The 20011-nt window shown below is 39.6% G+C and overlaps 1 protein-coding gene across 3 annotated transcripts in view; it reads left to right on the plus strand.

Moving 5' to 3' along the window:
- The window catches only part of SYT2 (synaptotagmin 2), a 200348-nt gene that overhangs the window by 89575 nt on the left and 90762 nt on the right, over nucleotides 1-20011 (plus strand). The window lies entirely within an intron of this gene.

Genomic DNA, 20011 nt, shown 5'->3' on the forward strand with positions numbered 1-20011 from the left:
AAGGCTTCTTCAGTTTAAGACATATATTAAACAGGCCTTTCTTTGAGCAACATAAGCAAATAAATAGCTTCATTTATATACCGCTTCAGACTGAACTATCAGTGTCTAAGCAGTTAACAACTATAAGCTAATTGCCCCCAACAATCTGGGTACTCATTTTAGCAACTTTGGAAGGATGCAAGCCTGAGTTGAGCTTGAGCCCTTTTACTTGTATGGAACTCACAACCTTATGGTTTTGAGTGTTATTATTATTATTATTATTATTATTATTATTATTAATCTTTATTTAGGAAGCACTGTAAATTTACACAGTGCTGAGTGAGTGGCATTTAACCACTGTGCCACCAGGGCACAAGTCATTGGCCATTTTTGTGAGATATTATTACAAATATCTGTAATAGATTGAACTCTAACAGAATAGTGACTGAACATGGTAAAAAAAAAGTAGGAAAGTAATGTGTATTAGTACCTAGCTTCATCCTTCTTATAATATGCTAAGTACAATGCTGGGATTGCATTCAGCACTATGCTGGCCTCCTGATCCATTACCAATTTAATAACAGCAAAGCTATCACAAGGAAAACTGAAGAAAAGTAATCCAGAAGAGAGTTTGGGGAGTTACTTTTGAAAACCTATCAATTATAAAACTTGTTATAACTTCCTATAATTTCTTGCTGTTAAACATTATTATTTCTTTTAAAAGGCTACTCTTTATGTTACTCATTATACTGCTTTTCACTTTTTCATTACTTTATGATTAAAAAAAAACAACCCTTAGGCTTCGAAAGAGAATACAGGTTTGAGTATCCATTATCCAAAAGTCCAAAAGTCCAAAATCCTCCAAAATGCAAAATTTGATTCATAAGTGGCTTTGATTTCTGATGGTTTAGTGTACACAAACTTTGTTTCATGCACAAAATTATTTACAATATTGTATAAAATTATTCAGGCTATGGGTGTAAGAAACATAAACAAATTTCATGTTTAGACATCTCATCCCATCTCCAAGATATCTCATTATCTCATATGCAAATATTCAAAGCTCTGAAAAAACCCAAAATCCAAAACACTGCTGGCCGCAAGCATTTTGGATGAGAGATTCTCAAACTATTCAAGAACAGGACCCAGAACAATGGATGCAAGCTCCAGGAAAAGAGATTCCACCTCAACATTAGGAGTAATTCCTGACAGTAAAGGCTGTTTGACACCGGAACACACTCCCTTGGAGTGTAGTGGAATCTCTCTCCTTGGGGGTCTTTAAGCAGAGGCTGGATGGCCATCTGTCAGGGATGCTTTGATTATTTCCTGTATGGCAGGGGGCTGGACTGGATGGCCCTTGAGGTCTCTTCCAATTTTATGCTTCTATGATTCTATGAAAGATCTTTAAAAATACAAAATCTGAAACACATTTGGTACCAAGCATTTTGGATAAGAGATACTCATCTTGTAGTATAACACCTGGAAAAGTCTGTCTAATATGCTGCTTAAAATCACATTTAAATATAACCAAAAATGAATTAGAAAGCAGTCACATCAAAAACTATCCCATTGTTCCCCTTTGTTTTTTTGTTTTGTTTTGTTTTTTGTTATGTCCTTATTGCAGAAAAGCAATGAGCTACATGTAACTAACTGGAATTTGTTAATTCTGAGCATTGATGTGGAAGGCTATACTATTTTGGCTGGAAAGGTGTATTGTAGTCTTATGGCAAAACTATGCCTGACCTCTGCAAATGCCAACTGAATGGACTTCAGTTATGCATGCAGTTGATTTCTCACAGGGTAGTGATGAGTATACCTTTTATACAAAGCTCTTATATGAGAATCAACGGACAAACTATAAGGATATTGCATGGAAACTCTGTAATCATTGCCAGATACATTTAACTTTAATTGGACAGTTGCTTCACATATAAAATATGAGAAGGAAAATAGTGACAAACAGAATGTGCTAGCCCTTTCATTGCTTGCTGAATCTTCAGATTGCTTCTGAGCTCTGCTGTGGGGTGTAAAATACATGTCTGCATTTGCTCTCTTCTTTTGAAGGGAAAAGAGCTGTTGGGCTACTGTTGTGTTCATTTGGGTGTGTTCATGAAAGGAGATGAAAAAAGGTAGCAGACAGTGAGATGAAATGTACACCAATAGTGTTAATGAGATATTTTCACTATTACAATTTTTTGTTGGGGGTGCCATCTTATTATAAGATAAACATGAGTTTGGAACCATGCTGGCAGGGATAAAGGCAACTTGGCTGAGTTTCAGAGAAAATTAGCTATCTGAGAAAGTTAAGCAGCATCCCTTTAATCTCTGCTGCAAAGCATTTCCCTCTGAAAGTAATGTGCAAAGAAGAAGAAGTGATTGGAATAAAGTTAAATGCACCATGGATTTGTCCTTCATTGTAGGTATGTTCCAGGAGGGGGAAAATTATTTTCAGAACTACTTATTCTGTGCCTGACACTTCAACATCAGGCTAGGTGTGCAGGAAGCTTCTAAAATCAAGGCTCTTTTAGTGCTGCAATATATAATTTCAAGGGGCTAGCCCCTATTTGTACAGCACCACTTACCAACAGTCACCTGTACTGCAAGATGCTATATTCCCATGAATAGTCAATACATCTTCATGGTCTTTTATTTTTTGCAATACAGGCTGTTCCCTAGCTGCCCTTGAATTGCATTTTCATCTGATCCAGTGATTCTAGGCAAAATAAAGAAGCATGTTCACATCAGTGTGTACATATTTGCAGAGAAAGACTGCAATCCAGTGTACAGTGTTATGTGAAAATAAGCTCAACCGAAATAGTGGAACTTGCTTCTTAGGAAACATATACGTATAGTATTGTACTGGATACCTGGGAAGCAGTTTGAAGGTGCCCTCTGATTACCAGCCCATATCTTTTATCCAAGATGTCAGCTTTCTGGCATAAGTAGAAATCGCTAAATACAGCCATATACAAAGTATCTGCAAATCATTGGTTGGAAACAAGGACTGCTTTTTTCTTCATTGACTTAAGGTAATGTAGATTGTGTTTAGCACTCGCACATATTCCTCAGCTAATGATGTAGATGCATTCCTGGGCTTTACTTCAATAGAAACGTTGGTACTAGAGATAGAAATAACATAGAAAAAACCACAAAAAAGAACAGTTCAACACATATCAGCAAACATTTTATTCAAAACTACTGATATGTCCATGTTAAATGAAACAACCAGGTCAGGTAAGCATTTGTAAGTAAACAAAAACATTTTGTTTTTGTTTTTTTAATTTATTTTATTTTATTAAACAGAACAATAAAACATTGGATACATCAAAGTACAAAATACATACATCACATATATAAAAATATTTAAAAACAATACAACAAAAACTACAACATAACTAAAAGAAAAAACATTATGTTGAAATTTAGCAGTTACCCGTTACATAGGCTTTCACAAAGTTTTGTATTATCCTATATTCTATTATACAGTACATACTTAGATTCCATAATTTGTAACTTAAAAGAAAAGCTCTTTATACTTTTAAATCTCCATTGAGTTCTTTATATCTTTTCAAACATTCCCATTCTTTCTCTCTCTCTTCCAACTTTAAATCACTCATTAATACTGTTTGTATGTCCATTTCCATTGCCTCCTCTAATCTATCTAACCATTCCTGAACTGTTGGAATTATTTGCTGTCTCCAATGTCTGGCAAAAGTAATTCTAGCTATTGTTACCATATATAATATCATTCGTCTATATTTTATTTCTAATTTTCTTTCTAGTATACCAGTCATGTTTAAAAGGAACAATAAAGGGCTAAATGGCAGTGTAGTCTGTAGAATTTTTGACATTGAAATATGTATTTTTTCCAATATTTTTTGTTTCTTCACATTCCCACCAAAGATGGTAGAAGGTGCCTTTATGTTTACTGCATTTCCAGCAGTTACCACTCCCCACCTTATACATTCTATTTAATCTATTTGGAGAAAGATACCAATGATGTTGAATTTTAATATAATTTTCTTTATAGTTTTGACAAAGGGTAAAGGAATTTGTATCACACCATGATTTTCCCCATAGATCCATTTCAATCGCTTCTCCCACATCTTGGGCCCATTTTACCATACATTGCTTTACACCTTCAGATTCCAGATCTCTTTGCTTTAATACTTTATAATATTTTGAGATAAGTAAACAAAAACATTTTGAATCTTCTAGAGACCACTTGAAAATGTCTTCCAAAATTTATCCAGAGATGATTTTTTTCAACAGCCTTCTCTGGTGGCAAAATGGATAGATCTATACTTTTTCAATATACCAAGGTAGATGGTGAAGGAGGCTAATCTGTTTTCCTTTTTCTTTCTGTTTTGCTTTCCACATATGCTCAGTAAGTGGTAGCAGTTGTTTACCTCACATATTGTATATACTGTACAGCTACAGTACTTAGAGTACAACCCCATTATGTCCAAGGTTGTTTTATTGCATTGTTTATTACAGACATGGTGCTGCAACCCAGCCCTGAAAGTCTTTCTTTCTCCTGCCCTCCTCCACACTTGTGACTGGTCCTCAAAAGGCAAACTTCATCAATGTGCAAATCTGACTACTGAAGCACATATATCTGAGGAAACTCCGTTATAAGAAAGAAAACATGATAATTGCAGGCATCACATTCCCCTTAATATTTAGTCTGACCCTCTAAAAAGCTATAATGACAACTGAGATTTAGCTTCCATTATTGCCCCCCTGAGCTGGTAACACTAGACTAGATCATGTTTTTCATTGCAGGAAAAAATATATATTTATATCTAGCATTCATCTTCTTCTTTAGTATTGCCATCCTTCAGCTATTTACAGAGCTTTTTCTTTGGATACCATGGAGGAGGGCTAAAATCCTGATACTTCTGATGACATCATGTTGGATTTAAAATTAAGTCAATATATGTCCATGCATGTGCTACTTTCTGGAGAGGTATTTTTAATTTTAAAAAGGAGGAGATGATCTTTAGATTATAATTAATGAACTAATAATTGTAATGGCCTTAAACATTATGAAAGCTGTGGGTGAGCTCCCTAGAACACTTATAAAGACACTATATTAGGAGAGGTAATATCTGTTGTCTTGTGTTCATCATTCTACATCTATTATAGAATAAGCAAAGTAAAAATCTTTTTCCCACACAGTTGGAATTCAGATGTTTTTCTGTCAATGTTGCTGCTGCCTTGAGTCCCAGTTTTGGGGGGAAAGTAGTGCATACATAAATATGATGATGAAGATCTCCAATATCTCTGGTAATATCCGTTACCCAAAATGAACTGTTCTGTTAAATTAATTAGTGAAACAAATGAACGCTTTCAGTACCAGTTTAACTAGCTTAATAATTTTCAGATGACAGAATTTAGGAAATTAATATATATCTGGTCTTTTGGACACATGAAATTTGTGTATTTCTACAGGATTATATCAAATTGGCCCAGTACAGACTGCCCCAAAGGACCGGCCTGTACCCGCCCTTTTTTGTTTGGGGCCATGGCAACCTCACCGGCAGCCCTGCGGCCCCAATCCAGCATTTTCCAGGCCACGGAGAATGGTCCGGAAAAGGGGTGTACTTGGGGCTTCATGCCCCCAAACACCCTGGCCCTACAGAGGAGAAAGGGGAGGCCTCTTTCTCCTCAGGATTGTTGGTGGGTCCATGTAGTGGCCGGGCCAATGATCCACTGCCAGGAAGAAGCAGTTGCGTTGCAGCCCTTATGATGTCTCTTCACGTCATGGATATGTGGACGCTGTGCTTCGCAGGCGTGTGGACACTGTGCATCGTGCATGTCATCATGGCAGACCCCATGTGGACAGGAGGCCGCCATGATGATGGCATCCACACATTCTAAGTTTCCAGACTGGGCGGTTGCCGCGTGGTCCAGAACCCCAGAATTGGCGGTGGTATGCCATTTTCTGCCCATGTGTATCGGGCCTTGGCTAACTTAGGTGCTGTACAGACGGGCCCTATGGGGCGCCATCGTTACATGCGAGGGGCAGCGCTTCCAGACGCAACTTGCCCCCACACGTGACAAGGGCGTCAAAATGGCAGCGCCCTGTACATATGGGCGCCGCCATTTTGACATGAAGGACACGTAGCGTCTGCACATCCTGGCACCTTTGTGTTGCTACAAGTGCTCCATTGGCACCTTGTGGATTCACAAAGGCATCACAAGAAGAACCTGCTTTTTGCGGGTTCTTTTTGCTCCATTACGGAGCTGCACGGTTTGTGCGCTGTGGCTCCCTCGCGGAGCAAACCAGGGTGGCGGGAGACCACCCTTTTTGGGAGGTCTGTATCCTTCCTTAGCTAAGTAGGTGAGCTAATACTCTCTCCCAGTCTGACCTCACTTCTAATCGTCATTTACCAAGCAGGATCTGCTGCAAGCAATAGGGGTCTCTTCCTGGCCTATTAGGAAGCAGCTGACTAATGTTTCCATCCCCTCCTGTGAACATTCTCTGATGCAACCGCCAGAAAAATGGTCCCCATTACAATTCCTCTTTATACCAGATATTGCTCACAGGAGAGGTGATGGAAAAAATGTCAGTCAGTGGCTTCCCAATCAACAGGGGGAAGAGATCATGGTTGCTTACAGTGGCTGCTGCATAGTGATGGCTGGGGAACTTTCATGGTCCATACATCTTCCCTAAATTAGTGAACACATAGGGACTGTGAATATGAACCAGATTATGCATTCATAGCTGTCTTAGTGAAATCCAGTCCGGCAGGCATATCCGACTTAGCCTCCCCTCCCCGATCATGATTACTATCTATACACTCTCCTTCCACCCAATTTTCCCCTAGTTTTTTAGCCAACTTTATAGTCATAATATTTTTATAATGTAATTTATTTTATGTTGTTTTTGTTTTTAGGACTGGTTTGGGGGTGGGTGGGGAAGGGATTAACTATGGATTTGATTTTATTTGTAATCTATTTTTTATTATTGTAACCTGCCCTGAATCTTCCTGATTGGGTGGGCTATAAATAAAATCGTTATTGTTGTTGTTGTTGTTGTTGTTGTTGTTGTTTAGCAGACAGTACTGTAAATCCACTTTGTCACAAAAATGCAAACAAATGCACACACCCTTTGTGAAGGGATGTCCTGTGTGACGTCAGTAGTACTGCTCTCTTGGTCTCAGCTTTTGTCCCTGAAATCCCACAGAAGAGGAGGTTGCTATGAGTGCAATGGTTGCAATTGTTAATATAAATAATCAGGATTAAATTGATTTAACAGAATAGACCCATCAAAGCAGAAGTAAAAGAACACACACAAAAATATTTAAATTGTACAAGTGTAAAAGCAGCACAAGTAATGTATCAGCTGCTGCAAGATTTTAAATTTGCAATACGATGTTGTTTTCAATGAAGTAAAAGTGCTTGCTAATAAAAAATATATTGTTATCCTGGTGAAACATATGAAAGCAGAGGGCTTTCATATGTTTTAAGGAAGGAAGTTCTATGTCATGGGGTGCCTTGTCCTATGTCTGTGGAGGCTGGTTATAACTGAAAAAGGGATGCTGAGCAAGGCTGGATTTGAAAACACAAAGAGATAACGGAGGAGCAGATGGACCTCATTTTGCATATTGGATTAAAGGTAATAACCAGCATCTCCTTGAGTGAGCTCAGTGCTAGTAAGCATAAACTGGGTGATAATCAACAACCCATTCAGATGGATTATGGATTCCTGTATTAGTTGTACTTTCCCAGGCTGTGTTCAAGCACAGCCCTTCACAGAGCCTAATATAAATGGCTTTGCAATGAACTTGAGGAGGAAGTGAAAATAAAAAAGAGCTTCTATATAGAATATAAGGAAGGACAAATCACCAAGGAAGAGCCCAGGCTTCCAGAATTCCAGAAACAGTATAAGGAAAGCAAACAACAACAACAACAACAACAAAAGGGGGGTTCACCTTGACATTATTGTTGAACATAAATCAAACATGACACAGCAATGTAATGCTGCAGCAAAGAAGGCAAATACTATTCAGTTTGCATTAACAGCACTGTAATTTCAAAGTCAAGGGAAGTTATAGTCCCACTATATTCTATGCTGATCAGGTCTCATCCTGAGTACATTCAGTTCTGGGCACCTCAATTTAAAAAGAATATTGACAAGTTTGAGAGGGTTCAGAGAAGGACAACAAGGATGAAATGAGATATGGAGTACAAAACATATGATGAGGGTTTGAAGGAGCTGGGGTATTCAGCTTGCTGAAGAGAGGAGTAACATGATGACACTCTTTAAATACCTCAAGGGCTATCACAGAGAAGAGGATGCATGCTTGTTCTCGGTTGTCCCAGACGGTAGCAACAGGTCTAATAGTTTAAAGTTACACGAGAGTAGGTTTTGACTGAACATTAGAAGGAACTTCTTGACAGAGAAAGCAGTTTGGCAGTGGAATCAATTGCCTAGAGAGGTGGTGGGTTTTCCTCTTCCATATGTCTTGCAGCTATATGCTGTAAATGCTTTAGCTGGAGATCCTGCATTGAGCAAGGCTGGACTCAGTGGCCCATGGGGCCCCTTACAACTTTAACTTTAAACTATTAGACCTGGTGCTACTGTTTGGGTCAACAGAGAACAAGCTGTGATTCTACAAGAGATTAGAGTTGCAAGTGTATATGTCACAATGGTAAAATCTGGATTCCAGCAGCCTGTAACTTTGTAGATAAAGGTGGTTGGAATAGAAGGAACATGTTTGTCTAGAGAAGTGGTGAGACATGCTGTATTTTATTTCTGCCTGTGGCATAGCCACTCAACCTCAGAAGGGAAACTGAGGTGACAGGCTGAACAAGAGTTTTCCTTTCTATTTCCTTCAACACATGGCTGCTGTTCTGCCTTCTTTCATTTGCTTTTCAACCACTCTGGCTTGGAAAAAAAACTTTCCTTTATAGTGACAATAATTTAAAGTAATTTGATTAGTCCAGTCTCAGAGTCCTGGATCATTCTCAGCAGCAAACAGTATGTCTGAAAGTAATGAAGACAAAAAAGTAGGTTTATTGTACACCTGTACTCCCACAAGGCAGAGGTATTCGCAGAAAACAAATGAACAAAGTGTTCAGAATTCCAGTTCCAAATCTTGAAATTAACACACAACAGTAACAAAATTACCTGTAACAAGTTACTTTTTGTTTGTAAAGCGGGCAATAATAAGCAGCCTAAAAGATGAGATGATGTTTATTGGTGCAGCAAGCAACACTTTATAGTGACTTTAAAAAACATTTTAAAACATTTCAGAAGCATTTTGACAGTAATTTTCCAAGTTTTATGCCACTATCAGTCCTAAATGCAAAGAGAAACAGAATGGGTTACTACATTATAAGCAATGATAATAAATTAATTAGTCAACATTACAATGAGTAACAGCAAATATTTAAATTTAAAAAGTAACTTTTTAAAAAATTAAATTTCTTAATTCTTCTCAGTTTTCCACTTCTTTCACAGTTAGCATTAGATAGTCTAATTTATACACTGATTTAGTTTTCATAAAAAGAGCTAGTGTGGCTTAGGGCTTGAGTGTTGGACTATGGCTCTAGAGACCAGGGTTCAGTTCCCAGCTCAGCCAAGAAGCCAACTGACCTTGGGCAAGTCACATGCTCTCAGCCTCAGGGGAAGGCAATGGCAACCCTCCTCTAAACAAATCTTGCCAAGACAACCCTGTGATAGGTTTGCCTTAGTGTTGATGTAAGTCAGAAATGATTTGAAGGCACACAACAACAACAACAACAACAACAACAACAACAACAATAATTTTCATAGATATCACATCTGAATGGATGCATACTGGTTTTCCCTACCTCACCAAAATACCATATTTGGAATTTCACTTATCTTCTTGACATGCAGATTAGATATTCTGTCTATCATTTTGTTTTTAGAACCAGAACTTCTAGGTGAGGAAAAATAAGAACTAGCCTCACATTGTGGTCTTTTGTGCCCCTTTATTATGGCACAAGTAGCAGTGAAGGCCAGAACCTAATCAAGGATCACATGTTCTCAAAATATTGCAAGGTGACTATATCACTGGCAGATCATGGCAGATTCTAAGTGAAAAATGCATGAAGTTGGAGAAATACTTTCTAGTTTTCTTTTGATATAAATAAATAAGGAAGCTCTTGGGAGCTGAAAGATATTAAAACCTACTGCAGTCATAATTTAGGTTGGCTCCCCCACCTTGCATGCCTATGTTTCCATTAGGAGAAAAGTTAAGTTTAGCCCAGTGTGCAAAGGCAGAACTACACAGTTAGGGTAGTGTGTAATTTCACTGCCACCAGTGGTGGTTGGTGAGTTTGATGTCAGTGGGTTGGTAAATTTTGCTGTGAATCCAAGATTTAAGGTAGCTATTCAAGGTTTTGACTCTATCTGGGTAATAGAGTGAAGCATGCTAGATAATACTTTAAAGTTCAGAATGCACTATGTTGTTCTGCCTTTGCATACGAGGTTTCATTTAATTTTTCTAATGGAAATGGAAGGCATGCAGAGTGGCAGATCCAATCGGAACTGGGTCCATGGTAGGATGCTGAAGGGTTGGACAGAAATATTCCAGCCATCAAGGCCTAGGATGGGTGGAGTTAATTTGCTAGTAAGATTTTTCTGTATTTGAAAATTCCATCTCCTGAAGGAGCCTTGCTTTTGTTCTGCAAATTTGCATTTTATCATCACACAGAGCCTGGTGTGCCATTTGGCTTCCTGAAACTACAGCTTTTTGGTAGGTAATGCTTTGATAAGACATGACATGCAAACACTACGAAGATTATCTTTTCCTACAGATACAAACTGTAGGTGATGCCAAAAAAGAAGCAGCACATTCTCAGAGTTTGCAGCAGCAAAATATTAGTCCCAGGAACACTTAAATTTATGAGCTCATCAATTTAAGACATAGCAAAAGCAAAGAGGCTTGAAGACTATCTCAGAAAAGGTACTCAGTCATTTGCAATGAGTTCACTCTAATTTCCCACGTAAATGCCATCGCAGCAGCACTTGGAACAGGGCAAAGCAAAGCACTATTAATTTCACATACTCTCTTGCTTGAAGAGTCAAGGCAATAATGAACACGAGAAGATAAGAGGCTGAATTAAGTCCTTATATTGGCCTTCCCCAACTGGATGTCCTTGAGATGTGTTTGGGTATAAATATATGTCCCATCAATGATGTGGCCAGTGGCCTGCTGTCTGGACATGCTGGGATTTATTGTCCTGCATATCTGAGGACACTAGCTTGGGGAGAAGCTGCTGTATATATTTCAGGTCTCCAAACACTAGAGTTAAGACCCAATTAAATATATTTCAATCCATCAATCATATGGTATTAATTGATCATTTTGTTCATTTGTTGATTCAGTTTGCATAAAGTGGGAAGAAGCCTATTTTTTAAAGATTTATTTATTTATTTAAATATTTATGTTGCACTCTCTGTCTGAAGATCTCAGGGTGGCATACAATAAAATCAAGAGAGTTGAAGAAAAGATCACTGCAATTTTTATAAGTAATGTGTTAAAATTTATGGCTAGGTCTGTATAAATCTATTGTCTGGTTAATTGGGAACATCTTTTCCTACAGTGTTGTATTAAAAGGTTCGATCAATCAATTGATTAAACACTGAAAACCTGTCAAATAGTTATCAGTCAAAATGTTCAGAAATACCAAAGCACTAACATTTTTCTAAATTAAGAAATACTAGCGTTGAGTCCCCATCCATCTCAATGCTCTGTTTCCCCCAGGTCTCTTCCTGCTCTTTTTCTTTCTCTATCTCTTTCTTTCACTCCATTCTTCTGCTCACTCTTTCCCCCTACCAGCACACCCTCCAGTTCTTCAGCCCAAGTGAAGAATTCAGTGGCTCTGCATGGAGCCCTGGTGGCGCAGTGGTTAAATACCTGTACTGCAGCCATTCACTCAAGACCACAAGGTTGCGAGTTCAAGACCAGCAAAAGGGCCCAAGCTCGACTCAGGCTTGCATCCTTCCGAGGTGGCTAAAATGAGTACCCAGACTGTTGGGGGCTAATTAGCTTACTTGCTAATTAGCTTACTTGCTGTTCACCGCTATGATCTTTGGAATAGCGGTATATAAATAAAACAAATTATTATTATTATTATTACCTTCTAGTGCCCTTCTAGAGACAACTCAGCTAGTCTACACTTGTGTATCATGTGAACAGCTGCAGATTTTCACACATTTGCATCAACACTTAATTATCTTCACTTTTCTGTGCAAATTCACATCTTTTCACTCTCTATCTGCCAAAAATGCTCAGCCTTGCAAATCCATGCCAGTGGGCGGGCAGTCATATGTTCAATAATGCTCATCCTCATGGATACTTCAGTAAAACCTGCAATTCCTTTTTATGTAGAGTTTGAGGAATTTTTGCAGCTATCCCCACCCCCTGCAAAAAGCCCAACTTCCTCCAAATCACAATTGGAAGGACTTCTATTCAAATAGAATGATGAGTGATTTAATCCGGTAGACAAGCCTTTAGGGTGCATCTACACTCTAGAAATGATGCAGTTTGGCACCACTTTTAGTACTGTAGCTTCATCCTAAGGAATTCTGGGATTTGTATTTTTACAAAGTTTTTAGCCTTTCCTGCCAAAGAGTGCTGGTGCCTCACAGAACTACAAATCCCAGGAGTCTGAAGGATAGAGCAGTGGCAGTTAAAGTGGTGCCAAACTGCATTATTTCTACAGTGTAAGTGCACCATTAATTTATTACAATTAACTGATGGATTTCAAATGCAAAATAACCTCAAGATTCATTTCCCTGGGGATCCTTTAGTATCCATGACAAGCTTCAGGTGTGTAGATTTTACGATCTTGGACTATGATGGATTTAGAAACATTGGCCCAGTCTACATGGGCACAAAGTGGTGTACTGCCACTGATACTAGGGTTCAGGAGCACACAGTAGCTACACGTTCCTGAACCCTAGCGTGTGTGGGCGCCACCATGATTGCTCTGCCCTGCCCACAAAGGACGTGCATCCATGAGATGTCCTGTGCAATGCATCCAAATGGCACATTGCACAGGACATGTCACCGTGCCACTGGAGGGTGCTTAATACACCTTACCAGCAGCACAAAAAAGAGCTCTGTTTCAGTTGGCGCAGCAACCAAATGGCCATGCCAACAATGCAGAGGAGAAAGGGGCTGCCCCTTTCTGCTCTTTAGCACCGGGATGTCTGGGGGCATGAAGCCCCAGGGACACTTCTTTTCCGGGCCACGGTGGGATACCTTTGCCTCAATCCAGCACAAAAAGAGGTGGCACAGACCTGCCCCTTTGGGGCAGTCTGTACAGCCCCTTAGACACACTTTCTCCTCAGAGCTTTTAAAAAAACAACATTAATTTGTGGAGCTACAACTCTCAGCATCCCCAAGACAGGGGACTGTGGAAGCAGTAGACCAAAGAGTAACTATTCCAAACGCTAATTATTATATTTTTATTATTATAGATGGTACTAGATTTGAACTGAGGGCAAACCAATAAAACCTATATTTGAGTGCACCAAATTGTGAGTTTAGTTGTTCCTTGTAAGCTTCTTACTTACTGTGGTATCACTCAGTGCCTCATGTTGTTAACATTACAGTTATATTTTAGTGACACCAGAACAAAATGAAGATAGAAAATAATCCTATTGTTGTTGGGTTTTTTGTGTGTGGTGAGGGGTCTGTATATTTGTTGTTGTGCCCTCATATCCCCTGCTTTTCCAGGCCTATCCATTTCCTTACAAAAGAGAGTGGACTGATTTTCCAGGAATCATCCACTAGCAAATTAGTTTAAATAGGGTGTAGGACCCTCCTTTAGTGCTTAACATACAAAATACCAGATTTTCAAAACTTCAGTCCACTTACAGGAGGTAAGAGTATCTTGGAGCAGAATATTGATCTGCCCCAGACCTGGAAAAAAAACCCACCAACAGTGAGACCAAAACAACAACAATACATCTCTGATGTACAGTATGTACATTATGAGCAAAAGTGCTACAGCACAACATTTTAAACATCTGAGAATGTGTACAGTGCTGTCCATTTCAGAAAGTGGATCTGAAATCTACTAAATGCATTGTGTAGCATTCATTTATCTAAGAGGTCATATAGCTGAACTTTAAGAATTGGCTCATGTGTAAGCAGATAAATGTGTATAATTTGGTGGCGTAGTATCAAGAGCTGTTATGATTCAGTCCCCAAAGGTAAATGTATTGAGGATAGACTTGCTTCATTCCAGCACTGGCTGAAGGTAGTTCTTCTGTATATTGGTAAAATTCTTGCCAAAAATGTTGACCCCTGCGGGTGGGGAGAAAAAAGCTGCTTGAAAAATAGGATAAAGCTTATCCTTTTGGTCTTTTTTCCTTCTTCTTCCTTTTTTGGTCCTATAAAGAAAAGTATGAAACAGGTTTTAAATGGATCCATTCCTCCAGTATTATACATAACTAACAGGATGTGTTATGTAGCATGCATCACAAAGGACAGGCTTCCATCTTAGTCTTTTATTCTCAATTCTCATTGCTGCAGGAGGCTTCTTTGGCTGCACATTGGGGACTCAGGAATTTTTTCTGGTTGGCTCTCTAGAGCCAACTAGATTGCCAGTGTCTATAGCTGAAAGCATGGGTTCTCAAATACAGTACTTTTGATGCAGCCAGTAGTAACTGCAAGCACAGAAGCAAAAGAGAAGCAGAGAATCAGTGGGAGAAAGGAGACAGATCTGAGGGCCTCACTAGCAGCAGTTTTATTTGATTTTATATGGTTTTAGCAAGATTATTTTAATTGCTTTAAAAAATAATCATAAAGTTTTAAAAACTATTTTGTCTGTGTGCTGCCTTGGGTCCCTTTACAGTAGAAAGGCAACATATAAATTAAATAAATAGATACATAAATACATAAATACATAAATAAGAACTAGGGAGAATGTACGTAGCTAGCCTACTACAAATGTCCCAAAGCTGCATACCCAACACAAAAAGTCTGGATTCTGAGCCTGGAAGAAGCATTCAAAAAGCGATGCCCCCTGTAGCATTGTGACTGCCTTTTTCTTTTCTTTTTGAAGTATTTTTTGTAAACAAAACAAAAAACAAGTGTCATGTTCATAAAACAATAGTCCTAAAGTCATGAGTAAGGCATCACTTTTTTTATGTGAAGTCTCAGAGTGCATCTACACTGTAGAAATAATGCAATTTGGATTCACTTTTAAGTGCTGTAGGTCCATCCAGTGGAATCCTGAGATTTGTAGTTTTACAAGTTCTTTAATCTTTTCTATCAAAGAGTGCTGGTGCCTCATAAAACTACAAATCCCAGTAGTCTTAAGGATAGAGCATTGGCAGTTAAAGTGGTGTCCAACTGCATTATTTCTACAGTGTATATACACCCTAACAATAGTTACAATTCTGGGGTGTTATAAGCCTTTGCTTTCATTAGTTTGATGGCAAAGCCTTCAATGGAGTAAGCCTTTGCTTTTCTCTATTGACAGCTTATGATAAAGAGTCAATGGGTTCCTCATGTGGAGAAATATTGGTGGGCATGGCTATGGTGCATAGTATATGGTCTAGATGGAGACCATTTCTGTTTGAGAATCATGGGTGCAGGAAAAGCACTGGAAATCTGCTAGCGTTTAATCTTATATTCATGTATCATTCACAAATAATGGACGGATGGTTGCTTAGCTGTGCATGTTGCAGATTTGGGGTGTGGGAAAAGCAATCTACCGGAAGTACTCTTCTTTCTTTGAGATAAAAGCATACTCAGTAAATCCAGAATAACCTGAGGGATGGGAATAAGCATTTCTTTTATGACACAAAAACAGATTGCGGTACACCATCCCAGGGTAAACGTACTATTCACTTGAATGCACTTTAGAGCTGTTACTGATTCTCCAGCCAAATATGGTTTGCGTGAGAATGGAACTGTCTGCAGCATGGCTTGGAAAACTCTTGTGTCTGTGATAGATGGTAGTAAACTCAGGCATTCATGAATGGCAATCATTAAGGGTGTTAATACTTCTCTGCCTCAAGGGGAGGGGTTGCAAAGCAGTCCCCTATTAATATCAATAAAGCAGTGTGACTTTTGAGGATGAAATATACCAGCAATGAGCAAGCATTTATGCTGCTGTACATTTTGTCATAAATGTGTCCCAACAACTGACCTTGAAATTGTGGCTCTTGCTTCCTACATCTATTTTGTATATCCTGTAAGTAGTGTCGGCTCCCAGTCACCTGGACGTATGCCTTCTGATTGGATTTGGACCATACTCCCTGCCCCATGGTGGTTCATTGGTTTCTTAATTAAAGAATTCCACACAATGGAGAGCTTTTGTTTTTCATCTCCTGCTTTGAGGGGTCCCAAGAACCATCTAGTAGTTGCAGCTACTTTTAGGTACATAGCAGCATAGAAAACTTAAACTGTGTTACACTAAGTCAAGTCAGTGGTTCATCACACAATTATTGTTACCTCTGACTGGTGGTAGCTTTCTAGGAGTTCAGGCAAGATTCTTTTTCCAAAAGTACCTCTCAGTCCTTGGTACTCACTGTTGGTCTTTCATCCAAATACTAACTACAGCTTATTCTGCTTTGATTCTTAAATTATATGAGACTAGGTATATTCACTGTGGTATAGTGAAAGTGATCTAGGGCTTAATATGATTGAACAGTGCCCTTCCTACATCTGTATGTTAATCTGGCATGTCTCTAACTTTACTACAACCTTTAAAACCCTTTTATACTCAATGAAGATACACAGAAATGGGAACTCAAAATGTCTAGCTTTATCATGATGGCAGGACCAGCATCTAGCACACTCTTTGGCACAGTGCTGGATTTACACATGAGCTAAATTTAAAAACAATTAGAAATGCCCCCCCTTTTTAAAACAACAACAACAACAACAACATGCACACACCCTAACAGTCAAATTTACAGAGCTGAGTTTTTTAAAAAGAAAGAAGGAGACCATATTCTAAAGCAGGTATTACAATTCTGATACAATATTTTTGGTAATGCTATGGGGTCTCTTAAAGGGCAAGAAATGGGAGATCCCACTACTTCCACTCCATTGACCAGTGATGACCAGGATGAAATGTTGCAAACACAGTAGGAAGCTACTTGGAAGAATGTGACACAGAAGCAGAACTATCAAGAATATAGGCCATACACCAACAATGTGACACAGCAGCCAAAAAAGCCAGTGCAGTATCAACAGGAGTGTAATGATCAGACCAAGGGAACTAGTAATGCCACCCTATTCTGCTCTGGTCAGATCTTACCTAGAATACTATGTCCTGTTCTGGGCACCACAGTCAAGAAGGATGTTGAAAAGATAGAAAATGTTCAAAGAAGGGCAACCAAGATGATTGAAGGTATGGAAGCCAAGTATTATGAAGAATGACTTAGGGAGTTCTTTATATTTAGAATGGAAAAGAGAAAACTGAGAGGTAACATTACAGTCACCCCTCCTTTCTCACAGATTGGAGGTCCATGGTCTTGAATATTCATGAAGGGGCAACCTCTGTTATTTTCAATGGGACGTGTGCTTCACATGTGCTCGCGGGCATGTGCCCCATTCAAGCCTATGGGTTTGAATATTGGTGAGTCTCTGTTTTTGCAGGGGGTGTGTGTTCCGGGACAGATCTAGAATCATAGAATCATAGAATCATAGAGTTGGAAGAGACCGCAAGGGCCATCCAGTCCATCCAGATCTTCCATGAAAACGGAGGGCTGACTGTATAGCCATCTTTAATTATCTAAAGGCATATCATGTAGATGAGGTAAGATTATTACTTGCTTCTCCAGAGACTAAAACACAAATCAATAGATTCAAATTAAAAGAAAAGAGAATCCACCAAAAGATTAGGAAAAACCTCTTGACTGCAAAAGCTGCTTCACAGTGGAACAGATTGCCTTGGAGTGATGATTGTGGTAGAGTAGATGGTGGTCCATCTTCAGAGGTCTTTGAATAGAGGTTGAGTGAGCATTTTTTTCAGGAGTGCTTATGCATTCCTATATAAGATGTCCCTTGTGATCCTTTCCAACTCTAAGGTAATGTGATTATGTTCTGTGATTCTTAAACTTGATATAGTTTAGGACAGTGTATGGCCAAGGTGTGGCTTTGGGGCTGCATGTGACTCCCAGCTCTAGTTTTCCTGGCCCTTGATCTTTCTAAACCTGGGGGGAGGGTTACTAAAATAAAATGGAGCAGAGGCGAATTGCTTCTCCTGGAAGACTTCAAGAACAGCAATTTACTTTTTAAGAGGTTATGGAGGTGCCCAACACTACTTAATGGTTGTTGGTTTTTTAAAATCAAAACTAGAAATGGACTTATGGCTACTTTGGGAGAAATCATTTTTTATAGTTGGTAGAAAAATATTTTAAGTGTTGAACTATGACTCCACAGGACAGGGTTTGAATGCCCACTTAGCCATGGAAACCCACTGGGTGAACTTGGGCAAGTCACAGTCTCTCAGCCTCAAAGGAATAGAATCACAGAATCATATAACAGAATCACAGACTTTGACGAGACCACAAGAGCCATCCAGTCCAACCCCCTGCCATGCAGGAGCTCACAATCAAAGCATGCCCGACAAATGGCCAACCAGCCTCAGTTTAAAGACCTCCAAAGAAGAAGACTCCTCCACCCTTCAAGGGAGTATGTTCCCCTCTCGAATTGTCAGGAAGTTCCCCCTAATGCTTAGGTGGAATCTCTTTTTCTGCAGCAAAGGCAAACCTCATCTGAATAAATCTTGCCAAGAAAACCCTGTGATGCATTTGCCTTAGGGGCACCATACGTTGGAAAGGACTTGAAGGCACATAACAATAACCAATGCAGCCACTGTAAGATTCTAGGAGCAGAAAATTGTCTCCTTGGGATGTGCCACAGTTGCCCATCCCAGCACAGAGACTGAACATATTTTAATGCAGCTCTGCTGTTGGGTAGCTGCCAGGGCTACAGAATCCTAGCAAGTTTTACTTTTGACATCTGCCTTAGGCATTCTTTTATCTTTTCTTCCAAGCCATGATTTAAATTTCCTGCAGTTTCTCTGCTGTTAGAACTGCCAACTAACTCCCTTCCCAAAAGAGGAAGGGCCTCACCAAAGAACGCTGTCCCCATGTCCTGTCACTTTTGGAGCCATCCCAGCAGACTGTCCAGCTGGAGGTTGATGCTGGTCTCATTAAAACCATTTAACTTTGGCCCGTTACAGACGGGCCATATAGACCGCGCCGCCTCTATACGCGCCGTTTTTGAGCTCCTTCCTGGTTTGTGCCGCTGGGCGCAGCCTTCACATGGCCCCTTTCTCCTCCTCCCCGCCGCCGCCTCCTCCCGAAGGACACCCCTTTCCAGGCTGCGGGGAAGCGGCCTTTTGCCGCTTCCCCGCAGCCCGGAAAGCGGCGGATCGGGGCCTCAGCAGCTGCCGGTCTAGCCACTGAGGCCCTGATACACCGGGGAAAGGGGCGGGTGCAGACCGTCCCAAACGGGCAGTCTGTAACCCGCCTTTGTTAGAGATACCAGCATCTAAATATGTTTCTACTTCCCAAAAAGCATTTAGTATACCTGCCCCTACACTATGGAATGGACTCCCAGAGGAGATCCACCTTGCTACATCCCTGGAAACTTTCAGGAAGGTGGTTAAGACAGAGCTTTTTCGGCATGCATACCCACCTGACCTTCTATGAATTACAGACTGTTTCTGTATGGAACGAGAGCATCTGACCCCATGATTGTTGATTTTATGTTTTTAACTGTGGTTTTAACTTGTGTCATAATAATATTGTAATGTTTTAATTGTATTTTTAAAACTCTGTTGTGATCTCGCCTCAATCCAATTGGGAGATAATATAAAAACCTTTGTACTTCTGGTTAACTTGGCACAAGATTTCCTTTGGGGGCAAGCTTTAAAAGAAACCCCAACAGTTTTCACTATCACTATCAATGATAAGGGAAAATGCAGGGCAGGAAAGCTTTAGATTTAGGAAAGAGAGAGAAAGAGAGAAGGTATATATCATGCTTGAATGCAGCTTCTTGTCACACCTAGT

The sequence above is a fragment of the Sceloporus occidentalis genome, unplaced genomic scaffold (genome assembly GCF_023333645.1).
Source record: "Sceloporus occidentalis isolate IW3139 unplaced genomic scaffold, rSceOcc1.0.p SCAF_3, whole genome shotgun sequence".
Classification (NCBI taxonomy): Eukaryota; Metazoa; Chordata; class Lepidosauria; order Squamata; family Phrynosomatidae; genus Sceloporus; species Sceloporus occidentalis.